At 45.6% G+C, this 27511-nt stretch overlaps 1 long non-coding RNA gene across 1 annotated transcript in view; it reads right to left on the bottom strand.

Moving 5' to 3' along the window:
• Positions 1-10989: 10989 nt before the first annotated feature.
• LOC146074379 (uncharacterized) overlaps positions 10990-27511 on the bottom strand; it is a 34864-nt gene continuing 18342 nt past the window's right edge. Inside the window, exon 3 of the long non-coding RNA XR_014473422.1 lies at positions 10990-17915. This is a non-coding gene — a long non-coding RNA (uncharacterized LOC146074379). The remainder of the gene's footprint in view (positions 17916-27511) is intronic.

Genomic DNA, 27511 nt, shown 5'->3' with positions numbered 1-27511 from the left:
GTACTTGTAACCATGCGCGATATATACAAAGATTAATTGAATAATCAGCAGCGAGTATCGGTCCGGGAGACAATCAATCTCCCAATCTAACAGCTATACAAGCCGGGCTGTCTAGGTCTCCATTGGTGAAAAAGCAGTCACGTGATGGAACGGCTACCTGTAAAAGAGAATCAAGGAACACTTGTGGCATATCTTGACAAAGGAACTTCCGTTCCGAAACGCGTAGATGCCATTTCAGCTGTCCACTCAAGCAACACCTATCTAAGAAGGACGAAGGACCCACTGGAAGTGCTTTCAGCGGTCGCGTCTGCAGCGCAATCCCGACGGACCATCTACACCTCCATGTGCTTTCCTTTCTGCACCTTCCAGCTTTGTACCTGTTTTTATCATGTGAAATAAATTGTTTTACCTGTCCAACACTGAGCGTCTGGTTTTCAAGAACCTGCTATGGGTACGCGTGAAAGAAATTGAAAGTAAGTGTCATACCAGTTTGAGTCACAGATGAATGTATGCGGCTAATCTTTCCTGTAAAAGAAAACGTTACGTGCATGCGAGACAGAACTTTAAAGTAAGTGGCTGTCTGCATGCGACTTGAGAAGCTGTGACCGACCATCTATACTCACCACATATATATATATATATATATATATATATATATATATATGTATGTTCATATATATATATACATATATATGTGAAGGTTCAAGTAGGTGCCGGATTCCAGTACCATCCACACCTTGAGATATTACATCCAAGTTGCAGTCAGCGCTTGTGTCAGTCCACCCCTGTATTTGTTCAACTGTTAGATATACACCTATTTGGAAGTGTTTCCGATTGATAGCTCTATGATGTCTAGATAGACATTAAATAGGTCTACCCCAAAAGGTCAACATGCAATAGGTGGACAGGTTCAAAATGTTGACTTGAAAAAGGTAGACACAGGACAAGGTCTAAATGAGTTTTTCATTTTTTTTTTAAGCGGCTTGTTACATAGTTACATAGTAGGTAAGGCTGAAAAAAGACTTGCGTCCATCTAGTTCAACCTGGTATAGATATCCATTGCTGATTTGGTAGGTTCTGGTATTTTACAGACAAATTATATTTCTTATTTGTACCCATGGATGTTTTTCTCCAGTAAATGTTTGTCCAACTTTGCCTTGAACGCATTTAATGAGCCAGCCGTTACCACCTCTCTGGGAAGAGAGTTCCAGAGTTTGACTGTTCTGACCGTAAAGAAATTCTTTCTACTAGCTGAATGAAATCTTTTTTCTTCTAATCTATACTCATGCCCTCGCGTCCTAGATTCCTTTCTAGTAGAAAAGAGGGTGCGTGACAGTTCCTTATATTGGCCCTTGATATACTTGTACATGTTGAGCATGTCCCCCCTTAAACGTCTCTTTTCTAATGTAAATAGTCCCAAATTGCTTAATCTCTCCCCGTAGCTTAAATTCTCCATTCCCCTAATAAGCTTTGTTGCTCGCCTTTGGACTTTTTCTAATTCTATGATGTCCTTTTTATAGTGTGGGGCCCAGAACTGTACTCCGTACTCTAGGTGAGGTCTCACCAATGCTTTATATAGTGGCATAATTACCCTCGAGTCCCTAGTTTCCATTCCCCTCTTAATACATGCCAGAATTTTGTTGGCCTTTTTTGTAGCTACATTACAATGGGCACTACATCCTAGTTTGCTGTCTATTTGGACTCCTAGATCCTTTTCAAGTATGGAATTACCCAGTTCCTCTCCGCTAAGGTTGTAACTTGCACACTGGTTGTGTCTCCCAAGGTGCATAACCTTACATTTATCTACATTGAACCTCATCTTCCATTTTTTTGCCCACTCATCTAGAATTGCAAGATCATTTTGAAGCATGGTGACATCTTCTGATGATTTGATGACTTTGCTAAGTTTTGTATCGTCCGCAAAGATGGATACATTGCTGAGTAACCCTATCCCAATATCGTTAATAAAAATGTTAAACAAAATGGGCCCCAAAACCGAACCCTGGGGCACTCCACTTAGTACCGGTATCATATCTGATACGGCACCATTCACAACCACTCTTTGTTCTCTATTACATAGCCAATTCCCTACCCATCTGCAGATATTTTCACCCAATCCTAGGTTCTCCATTTTATTAATCAATCTCTTGTGTGGGACAGTATCAAATGCTTTAGCGAAATCTAGGAAAATCACATCTACAGCATTTCCATTATCGAGGTTTTTGCTAACCTCTTCATAGAACCCTAGTAGATTAGTTTGGCATGAACGATTTTTCACGAACCCATGTTGGTTAGCACTGAGTAGACTGTGATGATCTAAATATTCCTGGATACCATCCCTTAAAAATCCTTCAAATAGGGCGTGGCTTGGCGGCCATTTGGACAGGTCGCACTCTCCGTGAGCTCCGGGCCTTAAACAGAGATTCCCTCTATTTGACCCAGCTCCCCAACACCTAAACTACACTCCCCGACTCCCCGGCTCCCCCTGAGACCCCCCATACCCGGTACCTGAGGCCGCGGAATCGGGAAGCCGTTCTAACGGCTACCGCGGATTGCGGCCTGGGATCCCTGACTGCGCCGGGACCTCGAGTTCGGCGAGGGGCCGGGCAGGAAGCTTCACGGCGGGGAGGCCCCTTCCAGCGGCACGGAGCGGACGCCGGCGGGAGAAAGGAGCCGTCCCTGACTACCCGCAGCGCCGCTAGCTGAGACCTGGTGAGTGCCGCCAACGGGAAAAGCTGCACGTGGGGCGGGCGAGTGGCGCGCTGGGACTCATAGTGCGCCGGCGGCAGCTGGCTGCCTCGTGTCACGGCGGGGCGGGGATCCGGGTGCTGGGCAGTAAGAATAGCAGAACAGCCACTACACCCCCCCGCACCTCTGGCTCCTCCTGATAGGGCCCCCGGCAGCGGAGTACTGCTGGGACTGATAGTGCGCCGGAGGCTGTTGCTGCTGCTGTGACAGCATATCCCTGGCCCCTTTTGCCCTGCTGCCTGCTGTCTGGTCCCCAGTGCCCTACCGCCTGCCACATATAACATAGCAGGGGCCCTTTCACCTTTACCTGGCCCCCCTTCTCTCCCCCATCATAAGGGGAAGACATACTGATACTCACAAACAGAAACGTCTGAGTGGGAGCACGGCCCGGCTGGGCCAGAATTGGGTCCCTACTCACCCCGCCCGACCAATATGCACCCGCCAAGCCTAATGTAATGTAATGTAGTGCGTCTGGCGTCCCCCTGCTCCCCTTGGGAATTCAATATACAACGTGGCTGAGGCCTCCTGAGTGCTCCGACAGCTGAACGGGCACCTCATCGCGGCCGACCCCCTTATCTGTTATTACTAATCTAAGAACCTCTCAGCACCATGCCTCCCAAAAAATGTAAAGCGGTGGGTTCGGTCCCCCAGGTTCCCTTCTTCAAACCCTCCCCCAAGCGTCCCTCTGGAGGTGACCTACTAGCCTCACAGACCCAATCCAAGTCTGAGACCCCCCAACAAGGGGCCTCACCGGACCCATCCCCAATTCAACAGCTCTCAACCCAACCGCGACTAGATGACTCGGAGGCCCTGACGGTGGGCACACTGAGGCTCCTATTCCACCAATTTAAGGACGAGGTTGCCTCCGAATTCCGATCCATGTTTCAGACATGCCAAAAATCCATTGATGACTTGGGCGAACGAACTGGCCATCTAGAAACCAAGATGGGAGAGATGGTTGAATCCCACAATGCCCTAATAGATTCTCATGACACCATAGAGGGGGAAGTGTCGGCTCTGAGGGAGAAGGTTGCCGACTTGGAGGATCGCTCCCGTAGAAACAACTTAAAATTGAGGGGCGTCCCAGAATCCATCTCCAATAGCAGCCTTTATGACTTTGCAGCTGACCTATTCAAAAAGTTACTCCCCGCCGCCTCCTCCCAAGATCTGTTATTAGACCGAATCCATCGTCTGCCAAGGTCTAGATCCGCCCCGGATGGTGCCCCAAGAGACGTGTTAATGAGGGTCCACTTCTTCCACATTAAGGAGGCTCTCTTAAAGGCGGCCAGACCCTCTTTGGATACGGCTGCCACCCTGGGCCCCCTACAACTATTTGGAGACCTCTCCCAGTTCACATTGGCCAAGAGACGTTCCCTCCTCCCGATCACATCAGCCCTGCGCAAGGCCTCTATTCCATACAGATGGGGTTTCCCGACTAAGCTTCTTGTATCCAGAGAAGGCTCTACAATTGTCATCGCGAGTGTGGAAGAGGGCCAGAAACTGATCGCGAGATGGAACCTGTCAGATGACCCCAATGCCTCTTCTCCCTCCCGCCGACTTCAGCCGGACTGGTCGGTGGCCGGGAAACACAGCTAGTGTGCAAGATGGAGGACCAGCAATGGACTTTACAGTTCCAGGTTCCTTACAAAATAGAAATGTAGTATTATCTGTTTTCTGCTTTAATTTCTCTCTCCCTTTTGTTTAAATAACATGACTATGTTGGGGTCTGGGTGTGGGCTGGGCTCGGGGGGGTCCCGGGCGGCTGAGCATGTGTACAATATGCCTACCCCATGACTAAGTGGGCTGGGCGAATCAGGCCATGGGATATCCGCCTTATGTACCTGTTAGATAGCACTGTACACTACCCGCGTCGCGGGTCTGGCCGCGTGGGGTCTCTCTCTAGAGCTGAGATTTTCCTAGCCTTGAAAATTTATAATGTTAGACTTATACTAATAGATTGGTTCCCCCGAGGGGAGCGGGGGGCAGCCTGTTGCTACCCCCCTTTCCACATGCGTGAGGTGTTGCTAATTTGGCGCCTCACTTGGGCTCTTTCGAGAGCCTCTTTATTTCAATTGTTTATGTTTCACTTCTGCTTCTTAAATTACCCCTGTGTATGTTCCCCCCCTGTCTCTTGCTCACCCCCCTTACGACCCTCATTCTGGGTATCCAAAACAACGCCCCTTGGTGACATCCATTATCTGGTCGCTACGCTACTTATCCCTGTGAGTTATGGTTAAAATTATTACATTAAATGTAAAAGGCCTAAACTCGCCCCAAAAGCGTAGGGTAGCCTTATCCTTCTTCCATAAAAAGAGAGCGAGCATTGTGGCCATTCAAGAAACCCACTTCAAAAGCTCTGACCCCCCCCCGATTTTCTGATAGCCACTATCCCTCCTGCTATATGGCGAATGCCCAGACCAAAAAGGCTGGAGTAGCTATTTTATTTTCACAATCTTGCCCCTTCATTTTAAAGTCCCAAATCTCTGACCCGGAGGGAAGGTTCCTTATTTTAGTGGGGTCTTTGGAGGGTAAGGAAGTCACCCTGGTGTCATGCTACGCCCCCAACTCAAAACAACTACAATTTTGCAGGAAAGTTTGCGCAGCGGTCCAGCGGAACGCTAGAGGCGCCATCCTGATGCTGGGCGACTTTAACTTAGTGGTGGACCCGGTAGTCGACAGATCTAATGTACCTAGAGTCTCACCCGGCAGACCGCGACCTTCCAGCGTCGGGTCCCCTACGGGCCTCGGACAGATACTGGGAGAATTTGATCTATACGACGCATGGCGGGTCAAACATCCGAGGGGGAGAGACTTCACCTTTTATTCCCACCCCCATGCCTCATATTCCAGGATTGACATGTTACTGACGGACAGACTGACGATAGCTTCTATATCTGACATCAAGATTCTCCCTATGTCCTGGTCAGATCATTCCCCACTCCTTATTGATTGGAACATAGACGCACGTAACCAGACCCCCGGCCCCTGGAGGATGGGTAGGTTCATTTTGTCTCAGCCAGGGGTTTTTCATACAATTCAGCAAGATATTACATCATACCTATATAACAATTCACCTGACGACACCAACACGTTTAACCACTGGTGCTCGCTAAAAGCGGTAATTCGAGGCTCAATAATCCAGGCAGCTGCTAGGATTAAAAGAACTCACAAAATAAACTTAGAATCAGCAGAGAGGAAACTGGCGGGGCTGGAGGAGGAACATAAGCTGACCCCTCTTAATAAATCAATTTATAAGCAGCTATTGTCAGCTAGGGAGGTGGTGAACAGTTTCTACCTGCAGGAGGTGCAGCGCAATCTAGCTCGCCTGAATCAAAGATTCTATGTTTTCAGCAATAAAGCCGGAAGACTCTTGGCCCGGAAGCTGAGAGGGAAAAGGGCGAAGGCCCGGATTCAGTACCTCTCGGCTCCTGGAGGGGCTAGGATTTCCGACCCGAGCGAGATAGCCAATTTATTTGCCGAGTATTACACTCAGCTATATAATTTAAAATCGGATGCTGAAACCCCTCAACCTGTAGAATCTGACATTCAGGCCTTCTTGAACACATTGAACTTACCTAAACTGAGCCCTGAAACATGTCTCCTCCTGGATGCCCCCTGGTCCCTCCGGGAGATCGAGAACGTGATTGAAGACCTCCCGTTAGATAAAGCCCCAGGCCCGGACGGTTACCCCTCCAATTTTTATAAAAAATATAAACCTGAGCTAGCCCCGGTATTATTGCGGGTCTTTAACGAGGCTTCATCCTCCCACTCCTTTCCTAGGGAGATGTTGGAGGCACAGATAGTGACCATCCCCAAACCGGGTAAGTCACCGACCCTAGTAGCTAACTATCGCCCGATTGCGCTCCTAAACGTCGATGTAAAAATCTACGCCAAATTAATAGCCAACCGCCTATGCCCCTTACTCCCCTCACTAATAGCGGCTGATCAAGTGGGGTTTGTTCCTGGGAGGCAGGCGCCCGACAATACCGGCAGGGTATTTAATGTTATGGAACACTGTGACTACCAGAGACAGCCCCTGCTGGTGCTGTCTCTGGACGCAGAAAAAGCCTTTGACAGGCTACACTGGGGATACCTTAACTCAGTGCTAGACTCATTCGGATTCCAGGGAAGATTCCTGGGCTCTATTATGTCCCTTTACTCTAACCCATCGGCAAGGGTATTCACAAATGGAACCCTCTCGGCACCTTTTGGCATCTCCAACGGGACTAGACAGGGATGCCCCCTGTCGCCCCTTATTTTTGCTTTAGCAATAGAACCCCTGGCTGAGACAATCAGGAAGAACCGGGGAGTCGAGAGTCCGACAATTGGAGGACTCTCACATAAAATAAGCCTATTCGCTGACGACATTTTGCTATGCATCACAAACCCCACATCCTCCCTCCCTATCCTGCACAACATCCTAGATCTCTACACAAAAATGTCATACTATAAACTCAACACGACCAAGACAGAAGCCCTCCCACTACACATCCCTCATGAGACTTTAGCGCGACTTAAAGACGAATATAGATATGCCTGGCAAACACAAGCAATTAAATACCTCGGGGTTCAGCTAGCCAGGGAACCCGACATTATCGACAGTAATTATACCCCTCTGCTTAACTCGCTCGAGAAACTTACTAAGGACTGGCTATTACATGAAATCTCCTGGTTGGGGAGGGTGGCGGCTGCCAAAATGACGTTACTTCCCAAGCTGTTATACCTGTTTAGAGCCATACCTAGACCTACCCCTAGAAAGTTAACCCTTAGGATCAATAGATTATTCTCTAGTTTCATCTGGAAGGGAGCGAGACCTCGCATTGCCAGGCGCGCATTGGTGCTCCCAAAAGACTCAGGAGGCGTTGCATACCCAGATCTTGAGCGGTACCAAGCGGCCTGCATTCTAAGCCAGGCCCGCGACTGGTTTGTGGAGCATAGTCCCAAACCATGGGTTTGCATTGAAAGAGCCTTCATGAAGAACTGCTCACTCTCCGTGCTCTTCTTTCTACCAACCAGGGCGATTCCCTCATGGACGGGCCCGGGGCTGTCGATTAGAGCCACTATGCGCGCCTGGCAAGAGGTTGTCACAATGGACCCAGATATATTGCTACCAGCCCCATGTCTCCCTATTAGCTCGTTTAGCAACCTGATCCCTAATCTTCGTCTGGAGACTTGGACGGAGGGGGGAGTTAAGTATTTGAAAGACATCTATGACGCGAACGCCCTCCTCTCCTTTGCCCAAATACAGACGCAGTTCAACATCCCTAAACACGACTTCTTTAAATACTTGCAGATGCGACATTGGTTGTCAGAATTTATAGGGAGAAAAACACCTCGATTTCCGCCAACTCTATCCCTCCTCCTATCATCCTCCAAACATAAGGGCGGTATCTCCAGATGGTACAAATATATAGTACTCTTGGGCAGGGGAGGGAAGCTGGTGTCACAGATTGGTTGGGAGAGAGATCTAGCTCGGGAACTCCCGGAGTCAGTCTGGGATGACATCTTCAGGACTTGTTTTAAAATCTCTAGATGCGCGCATCACTGGGAAATGTACTATAAACTATGTAGCAGAGCGTATTTCACCCCCAGCCGGCTCAATGCCATCTGGCCCTCCATATCCAATCTCTGTTGGAGGGGATGTGGATCGGTTGGATCATTAGTGCACATCTTCTGGGGATGCGCGAACTTAAGAACACTGTGGCGAGAGGTTTTTTCCTTGATAGACAAAGTCTTGGGGGTCACCATCCCTGAGGACCCCCTGGCGGCTTTACTGCATCAGCTCCCATTCCCACTGCCTGGATGTGACAGATATATACTGGGCCACATCCTAATAGCAACTAAAGCGGCTATTGGACGAATGTGGAAGTCCTCCTCTGTGCCTACGATACAAAGTATCACTAACGCAGTACATAAGCACTACGTTTTTGAAACCGCAGGCTGTAAATACTCCTCTTCCCCCTCCTCCATACACATGAAATGGCTCAGATGGGGAGAGTTCCGGGAAAAGAGCGGCCAACCCCTAGGTCTTAGCGACCAAGTGAATTTGTCTAGCCTAAACTCACCATAAGTAATATATATAACTTAATAATGGACCAACTCCCTGTGGAGACTTGGGCCTCGATATTTGGATACACCCTCCTGCTATATGTCCCCCCACGTATGTACACTTCCCCATTGTGTCTGTTTTGTCCTATCCCTCTTATCATTAATAAATTATTATTTTATTTCTTTATTTCATTATCTCTCTTTTTCTATTTCTTTTCTCTTCTTTATTTTTCTACCAATAGATAGTATTTGGTTATTATGATATTGGGACACGGTTAAGTACTAGAGCAGGAATCAATCCCCAGCTTTAATGTTCCTGAAGCGGAGAACAGGCCTAACTCCACTTTGGAGTCTGAAAATATATCAGTCATGGTCTTATATTTGTCTTGTACAATCCTGCTCTTAACTGACAAGCTGTTTTATACATTATTGTGTGTCCTACCTTTCCTTTTTTCTCTTTAATAAAAACCAATGAAAAAAAAAATCCTTCAAATAGTTTACCCACAATTGATGTTAAACTAACGGGTCTGTAATTAGCGGGATCTTCCTTTTTTCCTTTTTTGAATATTGGCACTACCTCTGCTATTCTCCAATCTTTTGGTACTATACCTGACGATAGTGACTTGCTAAAGATATAATGTAGGGGGGTAGCTAGTTCATCCCTTAATTCCATTAATACCCTCGGATGAATCCCATCTGGCCCTGGTGATTTATTTGTTTTGAGTTTGCTTAGCCTCAGTATTATTTCCTTTGGCGTGAAATCCACAATGAGATCTGGCTTATTTGTCCCGTTTGTGGCAAGTATCAGTTAGTGGGCCTATGTTTTCCTTAATTAAACGTTTACTATTTATGTATTAAAAAACTTCTTTGGGTTGGTTTTGCTTTCAGTGGCTATGCACTCTTCATATAATATTTTAGCTGCTTTGATTATCCCTTTACAAGTTTTGTTTGATTCTTTGTATTTTGCTAACGCCTCCTCATTCAAGTTATTTTTATAGAATTTAAAGGCTCTGGTTGTTCTTGCTTTACTATCCAGGAATATCAGCATAGAGGGAGAAGCATGGCAAGGGAAGCAAGCCATGCAATGTTACGTGTTACACTAATTGGGGGTCCCTGTCGACAGTTGTCAACTTTGACATAAAAACTGAAAACCTCATGTCAAGCTTTTCGTGTATCTACCTTTTACATGTAGACATTTTGACCCTGTCGAACTTTCCCATGTTGACCTTTTCTATGGATAGACCTATTGACTGATAGACATTGTTCTGTCTCCTATTTAAAAGTATATGTAAGCCACACACACATGCAAAGCTTCATTAACACACACACACACACACACACACACACACACACACACACACACATATATGCTGTATATATTATGTGGCTCATTGATACTTGTACAATCATTTAGAAGTGCCCATAGCTTCTTAAATCAGAAAAATGAAAGTGGGCTGCAGGGAAGCGTATAGGTGCTAGTCTACGTTTATATGTATTCCCGTCTTGGCATCCATGTCCGATTACGTTCAAAGTACAGATTTTGCAGCAGCTCTGGCAATTTCCTGTCCAGCTGTATCACCAAAAGCATGGCCTCCAGAGAATTGAAAGCAGAATTTCCTTCTTTGTAGATTAATATGCCATTTTCCTTAAAGAACATGCGTGGTTGTGTTCATATAGCTTTGAGGAATCAACAGCTGACTTTCCTACCATCATTTCCTTTCCCTTTGCTGTGATTTTTATTTTCTTTGTCAGTCTGCTTCTGAAATTAACAGTATTTGGTGAGATGCCATATGCCATTACCACAATGGGAAATGAACGTCTTTCAATAGAAGATGACTATGCAAGGCACTGTGTGAAGTAAACCTGTTGAGTGTAATTGTGCCTCACACTCACAGCATGTTTTTGGCTTACACATTTTTAAACCAATTATCCAGTGCTGTTGCTTTATCGCCTTCCAAAAACACATTGCAACTTCTCTTTCCCTCCTCCGCTTTCACTACATCTTGAGTTCTTATGAACATATTTTTAATGATTTGCCTTGTTACGGCTGTTTTAGTTTATATGACAATATATGTTTTCCCATAACGAAACAGCAAGTAATAAAACATCGTTACATACTTGTAATATTTATTTATGGAAATAAATCACTTTATTTATTCACGTAGTATAGTTGCCCTTATTTAGATAGGCATATATACATTTATTTAAATAGTAAATATTGGTTTAGAGGATATATTTTAATAGACAAAGGTGTGCTAATAAACCTTACATGCAGTGACCGAAATAAGCCAAGCACAATGCAAGAGTAGTGGGCTGAGTACAATAACTGTGGAATCATTGAGACCTGGACACAGATGCAAACAACATATGCTTCATTGGTGGCTGGTGCTGGAGAGCTGATGGGGAATTTGACTGATGATCTGCAACATAAGCTTGTCGCTTTGGATTGCACAATGCCTTCTCCAGCTGTTTGGGCATAATGATTTTGTAGCTTTAAGATCTTTGAGTGTTCCCATTGCTTTAAAACTTAACATCCATTATGTAAAAAGAGATTCATTATGAGCTCATACTGCATGTGGTATTTGTAATTATCTGATACTTTATTGCTTATATGAAAACAGCATATTTTCCTACTAACCCTCCAAACACACTGTGAAAACACTTAAAGCGTTACTCATTACTAATGGCTTCCTACATTGTATGGGGATTTATACATCATGGCAGGCACAATACTGGCAGCGGCATCCTAGCAGTCAGAATTTCACTGGTAAGTACTGAGCTTGAAGATAGGCACTAACAGCTGGGTTGTGGTGTATGTTAGGGTTAGGCTACAGGAGGGGAGGGTTAGGGATAGGCTGTGGGAGTTTATGGTATAGCGGATCGAAGATGTCTAGGTAAACCATGTTAAGGTCAACCACTTTTAGTTGAACCGTCTAGTTAGATGGCTAAAGATAGTGGACCATATCTACATAGATAGTAACCGATGTTAGATGTTAGTGCGACGGGAGCATGGCCGACAGTTACATGATTGACATGATTTGTTCACTTTTTTTTTGGTGCCAAATGTCACAGGGGTCCCCTTGGACATTGTATACGTGCAAACTCTGAGCTAGTTTATGTGTGCTATCTCCATTCAGCATAATATATACACAGCCCTAGCCACATATATAGCTGACAAGGAACCACATCATTTGAAAGTTTATCTGGGGTTTATTTATTAATATGGGAGTGCTATTGAAGATGGGATGTTGCTATGGGCAACCAATGAAATTCTATCTATTATCTTCTAGTATGTGCTAAATAAATAAGAAGATTCTGATTAGTTGCTATGGGCAACATCCTATCTTTAATAGAACTTCCATCTCAGTAAATAAACCCCTATGTGTGCGATCCCACAAGTACAGGGGAATTTGTGGGTGTTATAGCGCATGTAATGCGCTCCCACCCATATCTTGCAGGGTAATATTATCTGGTGATCGTACATGCCTTCTTCATGAATATATGTGCACCATACCTCCTGTATCTATTACAAGTATACCGCTGGTCCCAAAGCATGTGCAGTCTGCCATAACAAATAGCGACCTGTGAACACATGGAATTGCATTCAACTCTAAATCAAACCCACAGCATTGATGGAGACCACTGAGGTTAAGCTATAGAACATGTTCATCTACTGTAATCTATCAAACTATTCTTAAACATAAGGATGTATTTTAAGAAGTCAAGCGGAATTTGTAGAATGCAGAATTTCTATGTTATTATGTTTTTATATTTAAATGTAATGGTGCCCATACACTTGTGAGATATGGAATGCTATCCTTGCGTCTTTAATAAATTGCCATGCCAAATGAAATGGATCACATGCCATCGTGATGCAACCGCCCGCCTGTCGAATGTCGCATTGATAGATATTATGAGGCAGATGTATTAAACATGGCGAAGAGATAAACTGGAAATAAAGTGGAAGGAGATAACGTACCAGCCAATCAGCTGTGTTTGAAATATGATAGTTGGGAGTTTATTGGCTGGTGCATTATCTTCTTCTACTTTATCTCCAGTTTATCTCTTTACCAGGCTTAATACATCTGCCCCTATGTGCTGCACATAATATTTATCGAATTACATGTGCGATTGCAATGCAATCGGTGGCAGCAGGAGGGTGGGCAATGGTGAAGCGGCGCCGGCAGCAGAATTTGAAAAAACATTTAAAAAGACTGTACACCTTCTGATTGGCTGAGAGACAGCTCTCTCAGCCAATCGGCGGCCGCCTAAATGTCAGGCCTATGATTGGTAGAGAGGTCTCTGAGCCAATCAGAGGGCAACCCAGTGTTTTGAATTTTTTTTTTTCAATTTCTGTTTCCCACCACTGACGCCAGTCCTCCTGCCGCCTGCTCCACTACAACGATGCCCGTCAGCCCTCTTCCAGTACCTGATGGCATGTGACAGGTGGCATGCAACATCGGGTTGCTGGAAAAAAGCACTTACGATGCGATGGAACATCACATTGCCATGTCCCACCGCATCCAATCGCACAAGTGTATGGGAACCATTAGTGTATACAGTTTACTGCAATTGTTCATGTTTTTAAGTAATGCTTTCAACAAATTATATGAATTTATACATGTTACTTAATTTTCCAAACATGTCCCGCCTCCAGCCATGCTCCAACTACTAGACTGTGTGATTAGCACAACAGTATAGATTATTGATGAATGATGGATATAAGCCATGATTTGTTTCAGTCAAGTTAACATTCCGATGACCAATTATTATCTTTTTTACTTGGCCATTTAATAACTTTGATGAGTGTAATTTAGCTTTCACTCTGAACAGTCCTTAAAATTTAAATATCTTGTTTAAAAGAAGATTAACAGGCCTAACCCCAAAAAATCTCTGGCTCCGGAACTACAAACTATAGGCAGACAGACGGCAGCCTGGGGATAGCATGTCTGCTAGGTCTTGGCTCCACAACCCTATAAAACTCAAGTGATGATTGAACACAAACACCATTCATTATAAGGGGATACTGTATTAGGAAGTGACATCCAACCATCACTCATTAGTTAAATGACAAAGAGGGGGGTGGAGGGCACTATTTTACTGCTATTACTGCTGTGATCCAGAAGGGATGTACAATTTGCTGTAAAATAACATGTTAGGGTGTCACCTATACTGCAAAAATGCAGCATTCACTATATGTAAGTTCAGCTTTAACTCACGTGACTTGGAATTGTATTGATTTATACAAAGCAAAAAGTCAAAAAGTATTCCAATCCCTTTCCTGCTTGTACATGGCCTCCTGTTGTGTCCTCTAGTTCAATGTGATAGTTGGATTCAGATAATTGCTGGGCAGGAAGATAAAACAAATAATTAAGTGGCTCTTAAGGGAGGTCAGGAGTTCATTTGACAAAGTGTGAAGTGCCCAGTCACCTCCTCGCCCCTGGGAACCTAGTGTCACGGAGGAGTCACAAGGTTAACAAAGGAATGTAACATGTTAGACTCTTTTTGTGGATCAAAGGCTTGCCTCGGCTAACTTTGATGTCCATTTTCTGGCCAGTTTCCTGATGTAACTGCAGCGTATCACGTGGTCATACATAAATATTATACTATGTATAAAATGTTATTATTTATTACCAGTTGTTTATATAGCGCACATATATTCTGCAGTACTTTTTCAAAAAATATTTGCCCATTTACTCTATATTCCCTACCACATTTACACTCATGCACAGACACATTAGGGTTAATTTTTATGAACCTATCGCTACATTTTTGGATTGTTGGAGGAAATTGGAGTACCCTGAGGAAACTCACCCAAGTACGGGGAGAATATAGAAACTCTGCACAGTTAGGGCCATGGTGGGAGTCCATCCCATGACCTTATTGTTGTGAGACAGCAGTGCTAACCATTACATTGTCCGTGCTTCCCAACTTAGACAAGCCAGTTAGTAATATCCTTATTACCATTAAGCAATTTTTGCTAGGAAACTTAAACACGCCGAAGATCTGGAGGTCTATTTATATCGTTCATACTAATTATATTTAATGTTATTTAGGGCCTTATTCTGGTTGGTGCGGCCGGGCCGTACGCGTACGTTCCGGGGTTTTTCTTGATCTGCGCATGCGTACATTCGCTAATGCGCAGGCGCGAACACTCCACAACGCTTACGGACGGGTCTCTCCGTGCGAAAAAACCTGTACGCGAGTGTACGGGCATTGGGGGCGGCATAGGGGCGTGTTGAGGGGAGCGGCCGAAATAATGAGGGAAAATGGGCGTAAATATGGGAGTACACGGGGGTGTGCACTAAAAATGAGCGGTGCTACTACCGCACGATCGCCTAAAGCACCGTTCATTTCGGACACAAAACAGGCGGCCGCCAACCGCCAGCTCAGACCACCCCTACAGATACCGCATGACAGCGTGCGCCTGGGTTTGCTAATTTACGCTGATTACTATTCAAACACATACACCTGAATGAAATAAGCAATGCTGCAGTCTATTAAGTCAAAACCATGATTTCACTACCTGCAAGCCACACACAGCACTCAAACACATTGGAAGCTTATCTTTCTATACTTCTCTACATTTAAAGGTTTGTTTAATTTAAGGTAAGAATCTTTTTAAGACCTGCTTATATATGCTAAGGTAGGTATTTGTTAAACAGTTAGACACATTCACTACGTGCTTTCATAGACTTTACACAGTAGCACACTCAATCTACACAAGTCGACATGTGTCAACGTGTTCACTCTAATACAAACATAGGTTTTGTATTTATGATACAATAACATAAACCACATCTAACACCTACAAAGGATGTTTCAGCAATGTTTTAAGCCCATGCCCACTATTTTGCACATTAATTAAGTCAATCACTTAATTAATTTTCAGAATTATAGTTGAAAGGCAAGATTTGCAGGTCCATATATGTGAAGGGTATGCCAGCGTACACGGACGTACGCTCACTCTCACGAGCGGTAACATAAGCTGAGTTTTCTAGTGAAAACAATAGGGACCCGTCCGTGCAAGCTGGCGTACGCTCAGATAGCCGCAGGAAGTCGGTGGGAAGACGGACGAGAGACGTCCGTAAACGGTGGCGTACGCTCAATTGTACGCAAGTTGTCGGAGTGTAAGGGCTGGTCCGTCCGTGTACGTTGGCGTACGCTCAATTGTACGCCACTCCCCTTCGACGTTGTTTCTGGCCGTACGTATGCGGCTGATTTGTGGGTGGACTTAACCCCAACGGCCGCGTACGGATAGCGTACGTTAATAGCGAACGTACGCACGTTTGGCCGCTACGATCAGAATAACCTCCATATTTATAAGTTGGAATGTAATTGGAGACTATTTTGGTCCGAGTTTGTGAAATATTCAATATTTCCCCAAAAGTCGCACATTTTGCGAAGTCGGACAATATAATAGCATCCGCGTTTATTATAAGTCCAGATGTTTTCTACTCAGGACACCTAAAAAGTTGGATCCAGATGGTTTCCCATTGTTAAACATACAACTCGGCCAATGTAATGGTGTTCGAGTTAGAAAATCTCACTTTTGTGAGTTCTATAAAGTCAGACATAGATAGAAGTCAGACATAAATAGAACATAAATAGAAAGATCAAATACACAATTACAGTATATATACAAATAAACATTTTTACAATTATTTTTAACCTTAACATCAGTCAAAAATATATTTTGATCTATCAAAATAGTTTATGTACTCAGGGCCTAATTAAAGATTTAATCAAGGTGCCCTAGTCTAGTACACATAAAGCTCTCCTTGTATACACAGATGTATGAGCACTCAGGAACTCGCTAGTCCTACTGCCCATGTGCATGTAAGGAAGGTTATACAACTGGCATGCAGGATATAATGCTTGCGGCAGGTTAAGGAGACTTTGGCTTTAGGCTGCCCATCTGGCACTGCAGCACAATGTACATAAAGTAATGGTTCCATCAATAAGTTACATTGGCACAGCCATCTGGAAGTCACCATAAGAACTTTATCCACCGCTGTACTCCAGGATGGGTGATAGCTAGGAAGCATGGAATAAATAAGACCTTAAGCTTATTCCTCAGCTGTCACCTGCAAGATGCCCCTCCCCCCATTCCTGGCATCCTAGGCTGTAGTCTAATCAGACTATTGGTTAATCAGGCACTGCATGTACTGTACATGTCATGTTTGAACTTTTTCCAAAGAAAAAGTGTGCAATAGCATGCACAAGCTTCTGCTGATTAAAATGATATGCATATATTCTGTGTGTACTTGCAGCAGTATCTGCATACATAATAATGGGCTTTTTCGGAATTGAAAACATTTTTGAAAGTACAGTACAGTGTGTTTAATTTTGCTTCTATTGTATGTACAGTGTTAACCCTTCGAGTGCCAACTTCTCTGTGAGTGGTGGTCAGAATATCTGCTAAAAATGCCAGCATTGCTCACATTTGTTATAAGGTAAACATTGCAGGTCAATATGATGAAGACAAATGTTTTCTTGGCACATTTCACACCTATTTCTGTATAACCAGTATAAAACAAATACATGATTTTACTCTGAAATATTAGTGTCAGAATAACATGAATTAATGCATGGGTCTATCTGCTGGTCAAAGGTTTCATGATGCTCTAATGCCCTTTGCCACTTCACCAAAGGGCACATGCACTTCTGCGTTACTCCTTGGTGCTTCAGTGACTGTCATGATTTGCTTTGCATGTGGGCTGGCACGTACTCATTGGTCTTCCAGGAGCCTGGCAGGAAAAGGGAAATGAGAGGCATGTCATATTGCAATCAATACTAGGTGCGGGGGTGGCATCTGATGAACAATTTACGTGAAATGAAACATTCTTCAATGCCAAGGATTTCCTGTTTAAAGATGACAGATGTTGGCATCTTCGGTTATGTGTCCAAAGTTACAGTATTTTTTTCCCTTGTTAAGATAATGAAGTCATCTGCTAAGAAACATTGAAGTCTCTGGTGTACATCTGACTACACATATCACATACATAGAGCTAATAGGCTAGCAATAAAACTGAGCTTCATCATTCAGAAATTAATTGAATTATGTTGGTCCAGAGGAAGGCAAAGCATATCCGCAGTGCCACACTTGCCAATTTAGCCTGTAATGGAAAAAAAACAGTCAGTCATTGGAAGAATCATCACCATAATATCCTCTACTAATTCTGGCCATATATATATATATATATATATATATATATATATATATATATATATATATATATATATATATATATATATATATACCATTGTATAAAAGGCATCCAATGTAAATTATATTCCAGGGATGCCAATCCTGAGGCATTTTTTCAATACAGGGATCCTGGGATTGGCATCCATGATTAAAAAAGTCTCCCACGTCGCCCCAACCGACCGCCATGCACATTTACTTATGTAGTCCGTGCAGCGGGCGGTGCAGCCTGCGAGCGGGGTAGGTAGTGTGAGGGGGCTGCACAGAGAGCCCGGGCCAGTGGCAGTGGAGCGAGCGGGGCAGGTGGTGAGTGAGTGCGCCCTGCACAGCGTGACCTTTAGCATCACGTCACGCTGTGCAGAGCTGCATGTCGGGTTGGGACAGCTGGGCAGCGTTTGAACGAGTGCTCAGGTGCTATCTGGCATTAGACTGTGCATGTATCCCAAGGCATCCTTATCGTAACCACATTTCTTAAGAATCCCTTCTTGAATTTTATTTGTTAATTGATCATATTTGATTTTGCGTGGAAGCTGTGGTATGTCACAGGGCGAGTGTATGCGGCATACATGTGCTGGTGACAGAGGGAACGTCTGCAGGGCAGGTGTGCTGACAGGGTTAGCTTATGCAGGGCCAGATGTGGTAGGTGACAGGGTGACCATATCTGTGGCCATGGGGCTGCAGGGGTGGCCCTAGATCAGAAAAATTATCCCAGCCTGGGGAGAATAAGGCATCTTACACCTGGGCCTGCTCAAGCTGCATGCAGATCCCGCAAAGCTGGAGGCAGTGCTGGGCTGACATCAGTTAGCATGAGGGATGGCCAAAACTAGCGGTAGCCTCATAATCAGGATCGCACAGCTGCAATCAAAAAGTTTGACAAGTTGCAGTGTAAAAATAAAGCAGCCAGTATTTACCCTGCAGAGAAAGAAAAGAACTCACCCAAATCTATTGGTGTGTACACACTTGTACAATCTGCATGAGATTCAGATGTAGATCTGCATGAGATCCTATATAGTCAAAATCTCATCTGGATCTCATGCAGATTGTATGGGTTTTAACCCTTGCGATCCCGATGCGATCCCGATGCGCGCTCCCGTATCGCAGCCAGAAAGTCTTGGCTGCATAGACTATATAGGGCAGATCTGCACTACATAGTCTAAATTGTATGCAGATAGTCTAAATTGTATGCAGATAGTCTAAATTGTATGCAGATGTGTACACACCTTAAGTCTCTCTGCACATGTTACATCTGTCCCCCCTGCAGTGCACATGGTTTGTCTATTAGAGAAAGATTTTGCTTTTGCGATCCATGCTAAATCGGGCCCTTAGGTCCACATGATAATAGATCAGAATCAGAATCATCTTTATTGGCCAGGTATACTTGCGTATGCTTGGAATTTTTTGTGGTAACAGTGCAGCATCAATCAGGGAACACAAAGGGGGTGGGAAGAGAGGCATAAACATACATCACATACATTTCACATGTATCTAGAAAAGTTAGAGTTAGTATTTAGTATTTGGTACGTTCAATACTGTTTAGTTGGTGGACAGCTATTGGGAAGAAGCCTTTTGTAGTTCTTGTCGTCTTTGCTGGGATGGGCCTAAAACATCTGCCTGATGGAAGGGGTTCAAACAGGTTGTGGCCAGGGTGTAGCTTGTCCGCCAAGATCTTTCCTGCACACTTATTGACCCTGGCTAGGTATAGTTCTTGGACAGTGGGGAGCTCCGCCCCAATGATCTTTTCTGCCATCCTCACCACTCTTTGCAACCTTTGTCTGTCATTCGTGTTTGTTCCTCCGAACCAGATTGTGATCGAGGAGCAAAGGACAGACTCTACTATGGCAGTGTAGAAGATGAGCAGCAGCTCCTGCGGGATGTTGAATTTCTTGAGTTGCCTCAGGAAGAACAACCACTGCTGAGCCTTCTTGACAGTTGTAATGATGTTGGGACCCCATTTGAGGTCACAGGAAGTCTTTGTTCCTAGGAATTTGAAGAAGTCGACCCTCAACACTACTCTGTCAGATATTATGAGTGAGTGCATGGCATTTGGTTTCCTTCTGAAGTCCACCACCATCTCCACCGTTTTGAGGGGGTTGAGGTCAAGGTTGTTTCCGCTACTGCATTTAGTTAGCCGATCCACCTCCCGTCTGTATGCCGACTCGTTTCCATCCATGATTAGGTCGATAACCGTTGTGTCGTCTGCAAATTTTATAATTTTTACTGACTGTTCTGCTGAGGTGCAGTCGTTTGTGTAGAGGGAGAAGAGCAGGGGGGAGAGGACACATCCTTGAGGGGCACCGGTGCTAATTGTGCATGTGTTTGACATGAATGCGCCTGCTTTCACCGCCTGTTTTCCTTTCAGTGAGGAAGTCAGTGATCCAGGAGCATGTAGGTTCTGGGACTCCTAGTGAATGGAGTTTTGGCTCCAAGATGTGAGGGATGATAGTGTTGAATGCCGAGCTGAAATAAACAAATAGTATCCTTGCATAGGTGCCTGGACTGTCCAGGTGCTGTAGAATGTGGTGCAGCCCTAGGTTGACTGCATCCTCGACACTTCTGTTTGCTTGGTAGGCAAACTGCAGGGGGCCGACGTGAGCATTTGTCACAACTCTCAGGTGGTTCAGCACCATACGTTCAAGCACTTTCATGACCACCGATGTTAATGCAATCGGCCTGTAGTCATTGAGGTCTTTCGCAGTTGAGCTCTTGGGAACCGGGACGATAATTTAACCTTTGAAGCAGCTGGGGACCTTGTACTTTTCTAGTGAAGTGTTGAAAATCCTGGTAAAGATAGGGGCGAGCTGTGTTGCACAGGTCTTGAGGGCAGATGGAGACACTCCGTCTTGGCCTCCAGCTTTCCTAGGGTTGACTCTCTTGAACATTCCTTCTACCTCTGTTTGGTCCACCCGGAGAGTCTGGGGGTGGCAGTTTTGAAAGGAGGGTGGGCAAGCTGTTTTGCCCCGGTCAGGGGTAGGACTGATGGAGGTAGCTTCCTTCTCGAACCTGCAGTAGAAATCATAATGTAATGAAATCAGATGTATTTATAACTCCTTTATACTGCTTTTGCCCGGTCGTACCCATGATTTTGGATCCGGCTCAAACCTGGGTTCGATTGAGGGGGGCCTTAGACTGGCAGCCAATGGAGAACCAGATGGGGGTCTGAATTAGTGCGTCCCATGTTATCCTATGGGGAAAACATTCCAGATTTGCCCGGCTGTATCTCTGGTTACCGGGGGCTAGCGATGCAGGGCTGGGCTTGTTGGAAAGCCTCGGTCCCCAACTACAAAATGAGCTAGGTCAGAAATGACAGGAGGATGGGGGGGGGGGACGGACGGATGGACGTAAACCCCTGAATTCGCCCATGTCACCTCCTACAAGATAATAGTGCCAGAATCTGATTGGTTACTATGGGCAACCTCTATTTTGTAAATCCACACTTCAGTAAATATACCCCTAAGATGATTTTGTTTCCCTTTTTTTGTAGAAAGGTAGCAGAACGCTGCATGGAGATTCTCTGTGACTTCTGAGGAAGTAGAGCTGCTAATGGGCCAGATGCACTAAGCTTCAAAAGTGATAAAATGTAGAATGAAAAACAGCCAGCCAATCAGCTCCTATCTGCCATGTCTCAGGCAGTTTTTGAAAAATGTCAGGCAGGAGATGATTGGTTGGTTGTTTATCACTCTCTGGGCGGGATGTACTAAGGAAAAAATGCGGTAAAAGCCCTGTTTTACCGCATTTTCCTATGTATTAAAACCCTGCAGCCACGTTACGGCATTGTAGGGTATCGCCAACTTTGGGTGGCGATACCTTATAGAAGTCTATGGGCTTCTTTTCGCCACCCAACGCCTCCACCGTAAACCCGCCGACCCCCCTCTCCCCCTCCCTCTGTCTTACCTTAGTCCAGGTCCTCCTGGACCCGGAAAGTAAGCCCTTCCTCCCCCTAGTAACGCAGCCGGACATCCTACCGGCTGCAGGGGGGAGGAGGAGGCGCCGGGGACAGCCTGCTTAGCTGTCCATGGTGTGAGGGGAGAGGCAGGTGGCAGGGAGATAACGGAGACCCCCCGCACACCACAGTACAGGTATCGCGGGGGGTCTCCGTCACAGCACCGCGATGCCAGCCGCATGTTAGTACATATGCACTGGCACGCCGCCAGGTATTTTAATACATCCCGCCCTCTATGTTATTGTATCACTTTTGAAGCCTAGTGCATCTGGCCTATAACTTTGAAGAAAATGTAAGGAAGTAAATTTCATATTACGCACAATCTATGTAATTAGGATCTTAAGGTAGGTACACACTATGCAATACACTTAACCATCGATACCGTTAATGATATTGGCGGAGGCGCAGCTCACGGAAGAATGATCTAGTGCAGGCATGTCCAAGCTGCGGCCCTCCAACTGTTGTAAAACAGATCCCATCATGCCTTGTCACCGTGTTGCTATTAAGGGATGCTAAAACTATTGCAAGGCATGCTGGGATGTGTAGTTTCACAACAGCTGGAGGGCCGAAGGTTGGACATGCCTGATCTAGTGCATACATACTGAACGATATCCTCACCTGGCCCCTGCTAAACATGAAGTTGTTGACAATATAGGCAAGATTTGACTGCATGTTCATATGACAGGGAGGGTCGTTAATGATATATTGCTAGATGATATATCGTTTATAAAATCTTATAGTGCATAAGCACCTTTAGAGGCTTAGTAGCACTTTGAATGGTGACTGCTTTTATTCTACTTTTTCAAACCAGGATCATTGGCCTCTAAGTAAAGTTATCCCAGTGGGCGAGATGTACTAAGCCATGAAAAGCGATAAAATGGAGAGTGATAAACCACCAACCAATCAGCTACTACCTGTTATTTTTCAAACACAGCCTGTGACACGGCAGGTAGGAGCTGATTGGCCAGTGGTTTATCACTCTCCATTTTATTACTTTTCAAGCTTAGTACATCTGGCCCAGTACGTGTTAGACCACCCATAAACTTCTTGGCCTAACAGCAAATGTTATCTTAGCAGATCATTAAGGAAATGGTAGGCATCCCAGCCCAGGGAAGCCTAAAACATTAGTCTGTTATCACATCTAAATCCAATTTAGGAGCACTATTTGTGTTTGTGGCAGGCTCATTATCAGGTGATTTAAATGGACTTCTAAATGCCACCCATGGTTTTGTCTCAACAACAATATGCAGAAATAACTAAAATGACCACATAGCTGAACATAATATTCTTTTAAAAGGGCCTAGACTTCAAAGAATTTTTCAGTGATTAATAAAATAATAACATGATTACGGCCAGATTGTTATAATTGCAGTATTTCAGTATTTAATTGCTATTTTAGATTTTTACTTTAACCACACACATTTTAATTGTATCCATGACAGCTTTGCATGTTGGAGGTTTCTTGCCCATAATGATAATTATTTAACTTTAAAACCCATTGTTAAGGTGATTGGTTAGTACAGGCGTCCCTGACGAAAATGTGCAAATATTGAAACGTTGGCGTCCTAAATGGCGTTCTGTGTTTTCTTTGTGTGACTGAGTGCCGCCTGCTATACTCGCTACATTGGACATGCTGTTTCACATAGTATGTTGAGGAAGGCACCATAACTGAATACGCTTATTATCAGCGAGTGCCTGGACCATACCGACTATATATATATATATATCTATATATATATAGATATATATATATATCTATATATGAAGATGGGAAGCACTCGCCAGACTCCAATTGAATTAAAAAGCTGCTGTGTATTTAATAGACATTTCACATAAATCCAAACAAGGTTGTACTCAACGTTTGGTACTTGTTTCCTATCTGGGCGCCCGCTACGTTAATTGCGCACTATGCTATTCTCCGTATAAAAATCAGATCGCATCGCATCGGATACCACAAATGCACATACACGATATTGAACGATGCGATGCGATGCGATCCGATTTCGTTCCCGCTTTTATGGTTGGCCCATAGGATATATAGGAAACCCCCCCCTGATGGTTTAAAATGCGCCTCCATTGTTAACGCCACCCCAGTATTGACGTCAACCCGAAGCGTGGCGAGCGCAGCGAGCCCCGCAAGGGGCGGCGGTACGCGTCCTCCGACTTTTTCATACCCCCACTATCCACGTTGGCGTGGAGTTGAGAATAGAATAGTGTGGCGAGCGCAGCGAGCCACCGAGCCCGAAGCGTGGCGAGGGGACGCGGATACTTCACAGGTATCCGTGTCCTCTCGCGGGCTTCACAGGTATCCGCGTCCGCTCGCCACGCTTCGGGCTCGGTGGCTCGCTGCGCTCGCCACACTATTCTGTTCTCAACTCCACGCCGACGTGGATAGTGGGGGTATGAAAAAGTCGGAGGACGCGTACCGCCGCCGCTCGCCACGCTTCGGGTTGACGTCAATACTGGGGTGGCGTTAACAATAAAGGCGCATTTTAAACCATCAGGGGGGGGGGTTTCCTATACAAATCGTGGGTTTGCGGGGTTATTACATTGAAATCAATGTAAAATCGGGTCTCAGGGACCATTTAACATTGATTCCAATGTAAAAATCGGGGTTGATCGCGTCACCGCATGCGATGCGATCCGATTTAAAATGAAATCGGATCGGATAGCATCGTATGCCATCGTACATCATCACGTACCGAATCCGATGCGATGCGATACGATTTCATTACGGTGCCGTACGTTGAAAACCTGGGCGCCCAGATAGGAAACAAGTACCCAACGTTTCTGTCCTCTTGGGACCATCGTCATGAGCAAAGTTCCATTAGTAGCACAAACGGTACTTATGTATTATCTGGGCGCCCGATTTTTTCATTGCATGCCACTACTTAAGGCATGCGATGCGATGCGATTTTTCATTGTAAAGACCCAATTTTTAATTGTATAGTCAGCCATGGGTGATTTCATACCCCCACTATCCAACTATGCATGGAGTTGATTTTATATAGTGTGGCAAGCGCAGCGAGCCACTGAGCCCGAAGCGTGGTGAACGCAGCGAGCCCCGCGAGGGGACGCGGATTACTTTACATTCTGCGGCCCCTCGCGGGCCACTGAGCCCGAAGCGTGGTGAACGCAGCGAGCCCCGCAAGGGGACGCGGATTACTTTACATTCTGCGGACCCTCGCGGGGCTCACTGTGCTCGCCACGCTTCGGGCTCGGTGGCTCGCTGCGCTCGCTACAACATATAAAATCAACTCCATGCATAGTTGGATAGTGGGGGTATGAAATCACCCATGGTTGACTATACAATTAAAAGCGGGCCTTTACAATGAAAAATCGCATCGCATGAATTGTATGCCACTATATTGCATGCGATGCAATGAAAAAATCGGGCGCCCAGATATTACATAAGTACCGCACAGCACAGACCAAGCAGCTTCACCTATCTTTGTTCTGGATGACCCCAGCAATTGGCAAATGGACTATATTGGCAAAAACGTCCGTTTTCGGGCAGTTCCCGAAAATCGCATATTTTATAGGGTGCGATTCGCGGCAAAAAAAAAATCACACTTTTTGCCGCGAAATCGCACATATTGAAGTGGTGCTTTTTAGTCACACTTCAATTCGCATCCAGATGTTTTCCCATTGGAAAGCATCTAACTCGCACATGTAATAGGGTTCGATTTTAGGTAAAAAATCGCAAAAAAATTAGACCAGGTTCTGGCTGGTGAATTTGAAAGAACCCTGCACAGATCATTGATATCTGTGCAGGGTTCTGTCCAAAAAAAGGGTTAAAATAAAAATGGGAAAAAAACGGTGTGGGGTCCCCCCTCCTGAGCATAACCAGCCCCGGGCTGAAAGAGCCGGTCCTGGTTTAATAAAATCACAGGAACAACCAAGTTGGGGTCCCCTGGATTTTATAAAACCAGCACCAGGCTCAAGAGCCGGTCCTGGTTCCCGAAATACAGGGGACAAAATGACTAGGGGTCCCCCGTATTTCAAGAACCAGCACCGGGCCCAACCAGCCAGCAAGGTAATGCCACAGCCGGGGGGAGACTTTTTATACAAGTCCCCCCGGCCAAAGCATTCATCCCCCTGACTCGTCAGCATGGGCAGGGTTCCTGGGGGAGTGGGGACCCCCCAAAGAAGGGGTCCCCCCCCTCCAGAACTTACCTGCCCATGCTGAACCTGGGGCTGTCCTCGGAGACGGCGAAGACGGAGAAGATGGAGAAGATGTTGGGATGTTCGCCAGAGGACCTGGGTGAGTAGGATTTCCTTCCACAGGTCCCCCATGGATTTCTTATTTCTTCGGATCCAGGAACCCGGACTCTTCAGCCCTGGAGCCCCGGACCCGGACCAGCCCCGGAACCAAGCCCCCGGACCGGACCCAGGGACCTACCGACGGGCTCAAGGTAAGTATCATTATGTGTGGGCTTTGTATGTATTAAAGTTTTATTTTAAATGGGTGTCAGTGTGTTTATTTAACTATTTATTTTACTGTGGAACTACAAGTGCCAGCGGGCCCTTTAATGCCCCGCATGCTGGTACTTGTTCCACGGTATAAGATAATAGTGTTTCATCTATTTTTTTACACCAGTATCAGCTCGATGCCCACCGCCCAGGGGCATCGAGGACAGCCCCGGGCTTCAGCATGGGCAGGTAAGTTCTGGAGTGCAGCGAGACGCGGAAAATTATCCTGAAGCGTGGCAAGCGCACCAAGGGAAATGCGGAATATATGTCAAGTAATCCGTGTCCCCTCGCGGGGCTCGCTACGCTCACCATTCTTTGGGATCAATTTACGCATCCCCTTGTGGGGCTCGCTGCGCTCGTCACGCTTCGGACTCGCCACGCTTTATAAAATCAACTCCATGCCTACGTGGATAGTGGGGGTATAAGCAGGTCAGGAGGACGCATACCGCGTCCCCTTGAGGCCGATTCGATCCGTGATACGATTTAGCGCCCGATTTTCGCCTGAATTTTCTGAGATTTCCTGCCGATTTCCATGCTATTCCATCCTTGCACACCCCCACTATCCAAGTCAGCCCGAAGCATGGCGAGCGGACACGGTACGCATCCTCCAGACCTGTTCATATCCCCACTATCCACGTCGGAATGTAGTTGATTTCATAAAGTGTGGCGAGCGCAGCAAGCCACCGAGCCCGAAGCGTGGTGAGCGCAGCGTGCCCCGCAAGGGGACGCGGAATACACGTCAAGTAATCTGTGTCCCCTCACAGGGCTCGCTGTGCTTGCCATGATTCGGGATAATTTTCAGCGTCCCCTCGCAGGGCTCGCTGTGCTCGCCCCGCTTCGGACTCGGTGGCTCGCTGTGCTCGCCACACTTTATAATATAAACTCCATGCCGACGTGGATAGTGGGGGTATGAACAGGTTGGGGGGACATTTCGGGCTAACTTGGATAGTGGGGGTGTGGAAAGATGGAATAGCATGCAAATCGGCAGAAAATAGGCTGAAATTCAGGCTATTTGCGGCCAATTTGCGGCTGATTTCGCGGGGACCGTGATAATACACAAGTACCGAAAATACTTGTCTGATAATTGAATACTG

This window comes from Crinia signifera, chromosome 4 (assembly GCF_055691185.1).
Source record: "Crinia signifera chromosome 4, ASM5569118v1, whole genome shotgun sequence".
NCBI classification, from domain to species: Eukaryota; Metazoa; Chordata; class Amphibia; order Anura; family Myobatrachidae; genus Crinia; species Crinia signifera.
The sequence above is the reverse complement of the archived record's forward strand: the minus strand, read 5'-3'. Positions and strand labels throughout refer to the sequence as shown.